This window comes from Lepidochelys kempii, chromosome 2 (assembly GCF_965140265.1).
Source record: "Lepidochelys kempii isolate rLepKem1 chromosome 2, rLepKem1.hap2, whole genome shotgun sequence".
In the NCBI taxonomy this organism is placed as follows: Eukaryota; Metazoa; Chordata; order Testudines; family Cheloniidae; genus Lepidochelys; species Lepidochelys kempii.
This window is the reverse complement of record NC_133257.1, coordinates 244602042-244609211: the sequence shown is the minus strand read 5'-3', so window position 1 is coordinate 244609211 and position 7170 is coordinate 244602042. Positions and strand designations below refer to the sequence as shown.

Here is a 7170-nt window from a genome sequence, read left to right as displayed (position 1 = left end):
CATAGAGTGAACTACATTTTAATTCAGAAGTTGTCTCATGGACCATCTCCACTTCTAATCAGTCATTTTCATCACCTTTCCTCTGAACCATGAATGTGCGTATCTCCACCACTCTGATTTGCAAGCGCATCACATCCCTGTGGCAACTACAGCAATCAGCAACTACAGCAACGACAGCAATTTTGTGGAAAAGTAATATAGAGAAAGTATATCATATATTTTTAGTTGTCTTTCAATAGCACTTAGCAGCTGAAAACTAGGAGGAGAACCACAGCATATCACCATCCAGGTCTCCGTCATCAGCGAAGGCTCTTTAGACCACAAGGTGGTCCTTGGGCCAGTTTGGGAATCCCTGTCTTAAGGAAAATCTTCAGCATTCACATCTCTGTCATTCTGTTCATTTCTCTGCCATATTTTTTTCCATATCCGTAGTAGAGCTGGTGGGAAAACATTGAACATGTTCATTAGAAATATTCAAAAAGAAAAAAGAACAATTTCATATTTTTTCATCACATTGTTTTTCAACAAAAAAAAATTGTTCAGGTTCATTTTTTTATTGAAAAACTGAAATATGACCATTTTAGTTTAGAAAAAAAAGTGTGGACATTTTTTTCCCTACTAGCTCTGCTTCATGATATAGCAGATTAACAATTGAGATCTACATAAAATCCATATTATCCCAGTAGCTGGAATTGGAGAATGTTGAATAAACTTCTCCACATCAGTGTTCAGGCTTAGGGCCACAAATAATCCAACCCCAATTAGGGAAGATTGGCTGTGTGCATTAGAAAATCTAAGCAGCAGTCTTACGTGGTGCACAGCATATAATGACAAGTGTAAAGGATTTCCTTGCATTAAAGAAGGCTTCAATAATGGATATTATCATGAGCCGCGTTTAGAGAATCAGATGATTGGAGCGACTTAGACTTCTGTTCAGCATTTCAGTCATGCCTGATTTATGAACAGTAAATAGTGGGTCCAAAGCCATTTTAGCAGCCAGGGGTTCTTGTGAGGCTGCAAATATCATGAATTTCAAACTGTTCAAAGATCTTTGAAATCTGCATGCAACTACTTTAGTAGTTACTTGAACCTTTAAAACACATATTTCCTGAAAGAGAAGTGAGCAGGAGTAATTACTATTCATTTTTCCCTCCAACTTAGAGAGTTAAATTGCACTCAACAGTTATTTCTCCCCAGTGCATGATAGAGCGCAAATCCTTCCAGAGCGAATGCACTGCACTCACACAGTTGGCTTCAGCAGCAGCGGCACTAAAAAAAAGTAATGCAGCTTAATGAATGGATGATGTAGATACACTTTGTCAGCACTGTTCACTACAGGGATCTCTTTAAACTCTGGAATTGGGAACTTACCCTGGAAGGCCTGTTTACTTATCCTGTGGTAGGTAAAAAGGATCCGTACGTTTTAAGTGTTTTTATTTCTATAGTTTCAGAAAGATTGTTGTTTTCTTTTTAAACATTCAAAGGATGGATCTATTGAATAATAAAACCTAAGTGTCAAAAGACTTAGTCAGCAAGAAGCCTGTGATGTTTTTCTCCAGCACCATCCCACACATTCATCTGTCTTTAATAAAAGACCATATTAACTGATTTGCTATGCTTGCCTCTCAGTATGTATCATTTATTATTTTTTTCTGTGGGAGGGGTTTCAAGATTTATGGGTGTGCTGAGAAAACATGGGAGGAATCTGCCAGAGGGCAGTTTCTCTGTGGAGTGAAAAATGTACTCAATGAAGTGCACTTATACAAACTGTCCTTGGCTCACAACGTTACTTTCCAAGGGTATGCCTCACCCGGCCTCCTGAGAAACAACTTAGTTAGTAGTTTTCCTCTCCATGTGGTTTGCTAACATATGGGAACAGAAATGTTGAGGCTTGTAGAAACACGAGTCATCTTGTTAATGAAAGTTCTTCTGAAACTGTGAGATTGTGGGAAAAGATAGAGGTCCTGAAGTTGCGAAACCAGTACCACATCTTGGTAGGTCGCAGAATGAAACTGGTGGATTATAAAAGAGTTCCATGGTTTTATACGGTAAATTATGGGAGATTACAAAATTGCACTCGGAAAAAGCTCTGAATAAATAGGCATAAAGAATGTGTTCCTTATTTACAGTGCTCCTGATCTGATTTATTCTGAGATTGTTGCTGTTTGTTGGCTTTTTTAGGAACACAGACGACACCATCCCATTCATCTGTCTAATGCTGATATCCTTTCTTCAGTAGTAACCAATGGCTGATATCACAGCAGAAGGCAAAAATTCCATATGAGATGTGGGTCAAATGATGGAAAAAATTAGTGAAACAATATATATTTAAACAAAGGAAATCATTACAAATGTTCATCAAATATTATTCAGTCGCTTTACTTCCCACTTTGTAATGCACTTTCCCTAACGTACAACGTTGCACCTGAGTCAAAATTCCATCCTTATACCCCTCTTCCCCAATTGGTAATCTTCTGTCTTGAAGTAAAAGATTTGATCCACATCATTGTTTTTAGGCTCCAGTTCTCCAAATATGTACATGTACTTGTCTGATTAACCCTATTGTTTTCAGAGGGTCATGAATAAAGTTAAGCACATGCATAAGTGTTAGGACCTCAGACTGTAAAAGTATAAATGTTACTAATGGGCATAGAAATTTGAGACATATTAAAAGGACTGGATAGTTTTATTTTTAACTTTCCAAAGTAGAAATCTTCTCTCTTGCCAATGTTTTCTAATAGAGACATATATTTCACATGTCCTCATATATATATATAATTTGATGAGACATGCAGTATACATAAAACAGGCATGGCAGCAAGTTAAATAGATACAGGATATTATAAAAAATAGTCTGACTTTGTGCTAAAGAAAGTAGATGGTATAAGACAATAACTTTGAAATTAATTAGCCATTTAACTGGAAATAATACATAATGGGACAAGTTCATTTCAGGGTACAGACTTGCCCCTGGGAGGGGACAGGGGATCAAATCCTCTAGGAGTGAGGTGGAGAAATTCAAATGTCTCAAATTCAAATTCAAAGCAGAAATTAAAATAACTTTTCTCCAGCATAACCCACTGGGCAGGGCTGGTAGTGATGGAAACATGACCTGTGTTCCCCCTGGGTTGAATCCCCACAGGGTGTATTGGTCTTTACTGTAGGCCTGATCCAAAACTCATTGGAGTAATTAGACTCCCAATGACTTCAATGGATTTTGGATCAGGCCCAGTAGGCTTTTGATTAAGCCACAAGCTAAAGCTAAAGCCTTGCTGAACTGGGGCCTAATTTATGTATTAGTGCACCTGAATGGGGTGAATCTAGCCCAGTGTATGCTACTGTACCAGATCACACAATTTTTGATGATTTAAAATATTTAATAGAAAGTATCTCAGATTTTGTGTACCCTGTATATATGTTAATGAACACCTTTCCTTTTATATGAGTCAGCAAAGAAAAACAAATTGGACTGTTACAGCAACTGCAACAACTCCCTTCGCTACCCGAATGAGCCATTTTTCTTCCTTCATTTCTTCCTTCTTTTCCACATATATATGATACACATAGTTGTCCTCTAACCCTGCTTACCTACTTTTTAGTGGGCCGCTCATGACTAACACGCCAATCTAGAGCGTTAATGTATTGGATTGCTGCCTGTGTTGTAATTAGACAGCACATGGGAAAAAACTCATCAGCGATAAAGTATGCAGCAGTGAGGGTGCTGCACCTGTTTTGATTAAACTCAGCCTTTTCAAATAGATGAGTTATTGACCATAATGGCTTAAGCACCTCTTCCACTACAATTACTACTAAATAAAGAAGCTTTGAGAAGCATGTAAAAGCTAGATCTTTATGGAGAAAGGTGCAACTAAGAGTTTTTATGCTCTGAAATTAATTTTCAGTGTTGATCAAAGGGGAGTCCATTAATTTAAGCTGTGTTTAGGACAACTGAAGAAGAAATGACCTGCTAGTTCAATTTCTGTAAAACATAAAAGAGTCAGAATTAGAGCTGGGTGAACTACTAGGATGAAAACTGAAGCTTGCCCACAGCAGCTGCATCAGCATCCACTGACTGAACCCAAAATAGTGAATGAGGTTCTGCTATGCTTATTCTTGTTGAGTAGTAATTTACTCTTTAAGCAATGCCAGTTAAGTGAATAGGCCTATGAACAGAGTGAGGTAATACTCATGTGAATGCAGGACAGCAAACTTGGCCCAATGCGTGTACAAGTTGCAGCAGACAGAGGTCCTTCAAGAAAAGAATCTTTACGAAAAAATGCAAACATCATCCTATCATGAGGGCTCTACCACATTCACAGCTGTGAAGAATGCATCACGGACCGTGAAATCTGGTCTCCTCCCGTGGAATCTGGTCTTTTGTGTACTTTTACCCTATACTATACAGATTTCACGGGGGGGGGGGGGAGACCAGCATTTCTCAGATTGGGGGTCCTGACCCATAAGGGAGTTGCAGGGCTGTCACAAGGCTATTTGTCACAAGGGGGTCACGGTATTGCCAGCCTTACTTCTGTGCTGACTTCAGAATGGGGTGACCTACCATACCATGCTACCATTACTTCTGCACTGTTGCTGGCAGCAGCTCTGCCTTCAGAGCTGGGCTCCCAGCCAGCAGCAACCACACTCCAGCTGCCCAGCTCTGAAGGCAGCACTGCCGCCAGCAGCAGCACAGAAATAAGGATAGCAGTACCACAACCTCCCTACAATAAGCTTGCGACCCCCCCGCCCCAACTCCTTTTTATGTCAGGACCCCTACAATTACAACACCATAAAATTTCAGATTTAAAGAGCTGAAATCATGAGATTTACCATTTTAAAAATCCCATGACTGTGAAATTGACCAAAATGGACCGTGAATTTGGTAGGGCCCTACCTATTATGCAACAGCATTAAGTGTCTGACCAAGAAGAATCATGGGCATGGACTCCCAAGGGGCAGATGGCATTAAAAAACCAGCAGCTTTCAGGAAGGGTCCACGATCTCGGACTCCATCTACAAAGTCTGAGCTGGCTTCATGGGGAAGCTGATAGCCAAGTAGAATCCTGCAGAAGCCAGATACCAGAATGCAGGAAGGCAGCTTAATATTCTCCTCAGATTGGCTCCGAAAAGCCCAATAATTGCTTCTACTCACTATCCTTCTAGTTCTCTGTTTCTGTAAGTACTAATAGTGATTACCGGTCTACGGTGCTAGCACTGTTCTAGCCACATTTTTATTCTGAAGATCCTTGGCTGAGCTACATTTTCCTGAGTTTGATTTTTACAGTGAGGTTTTTCCATAAGAGTATATGACTGATACTAAAAGATCCGTAGGTCACACTGAGAAATAAGTTCAGAGGGTAGGTTGCACCAAGGTTAACTGGCACACCCAACCTGTTCTGCCACATGTCAAACAAGTGTAGGTTGAGTTTTGCCTCCATGAATATCAAAAAGGATCACACCCCATACTGACAGGCTAAGAAGTGACTAAGAGGAAATATAGATGCCAGGTACACAACCGTAGGCCGAAGTTCAAGACTTTGGTCAGCAGTCACAGGTCCATGGCAAAGTAGAGGAAGTCAGCAAGCTTTAGTACTCAGGATGATAGAACAGACAGTGACTACATCCTCAGCTGGCTTAGCATTAGCATTCCCTTAAGCCAATGGCTACACAGAGTGGCGTCAGCTGGAAACACAGACTTTCACATTTTACTTTAGCCAGAGGGAGGTTGGTGAAAGATGGGTGCCTGAGCTGAGGTGAAAAAGGGAAAGGAGAAAGATAAAAATAAACACCATCTACCAATTATTCTGCTTTACAGGCGAAAATTTTGATGGCCAGGTTTATATTGGCTCAAAATCACAAGGAACAATTAAAGCCACAATAATCCAAATCCATAGCTGGTAAGGGTGTGTTTTTAAATAGGGCTTGGTATGCACATTTTGAGTATTTTATTTGAGTCTGTTTTGAAAAACTGAAAATCCCTAGGAGTGACTGGTGCACTTAATATGTCTAGTTACAAACTGGAGGGCTAATCTCTTTGGATGCCTGATACAGGATAAATTCAGTTCTGAGACCATTCACACCAAGAAAACGAAGAATGCTCCTATATTATTATTTTAATTATTTGTATTACAATAGCACCAAAAGTCCCTGATGTAATCCTGGCCCCATTGTGCTGTACAGGAACTTACTAAGAGACAGTCCTTGCTCCAAAGAGCTTACAATCTAAACAGACTAAAGTAGGAGCAAAGAATTATTATCATAATCACAAATACTGTATTCATAGTTTCAAAGATTCCAAGACCAGAAGGGACCATTAGATCATCTTGTCCAACCTCCTGTATAACAGAATTTCACTCAGTTACCCCAACATCTTAGATGTTTAATTAAAGCTTATCTTCCAGAAAGACTTCCAGTCTTGCTTTGAAGACTTCCAGTCTTGCTTTGAAGACCTGGAGATGGATAATTATCACTTCCCTTGTTCAATTATTCTTATAGATTCCAAAGCCAGAAGTGAACAATTGTGATCATCTCATCTGGCATCCTGCATAACACAGGACATAACATTTCCTCCAAATAATTCCTAGAGCAGATCTTTTAGAAGAAATATCGTATCTGGACTTAAAAATGGTGAGTAATGGAGATTCCACCAGGACCCTTGGTAATATGTTCCAATGATGAATTATTCTTTCAGGTAAAAAAATTATGCCTTATTTCAAGTCTGAATTTGTCTAGCTTCAACTTCCAGCCATTGGATCATATTTTATTCTTCTGTGCTAGTTTGAAGAGTCCATTATTAAATATTTGTTCCCCATGTAGGTACTTATAGACTAATCAAGTCACGCTTTAACCTTCTCATTTAAAGGACTTTTCAGAGTACAAGCGAATACAGACGGAGAATAAAAATTTCATCTTACTGAAGGATTAAAATAATAAAACAGCTTTAATTTATGATTAATTCCCTAATGCAGGGGTCAGTAACATTTTTCACGGTGAGGGCTAATGCAGGCAGGTTTCTTGACTAATCACTTTTTAAAGTACAAGGGAGTTGCTAATTTGTTTCACCAAGCAGGATACACACATTGCCACAGATGTACCTGATCTGAAGACCATTGTAGTTAAAGGATTCTCCTTGACTTCTTTGGGGTTTGGTTCAGGCCCTGTCTTCAGAAGTAG

At 39.4% G+C, this 7170-nt stretch overlaps 1 long non-coding RNA gene across 1 annotated transcript in view; it reads right to left on the bottom strand.

Annotated features, from left to right (window-relative positions):
- Nucleotides 1–205: 205 nt before the first annotated feature.
- The window catches only part of LOC140906080 (uncharacterized), a 29074-nt gene continuing 22109 nt past the window's right edge, over nt 206–7170 (bottom strand). The window contains exon 3 of the long non-coding RNA XR_012157037.1: nt 206–437. This is a non-coding gene — a long non-coding RNA (uncharacterized lncRNA). The remainder of the gene's footprint in view (nt 438–7170) is intronic.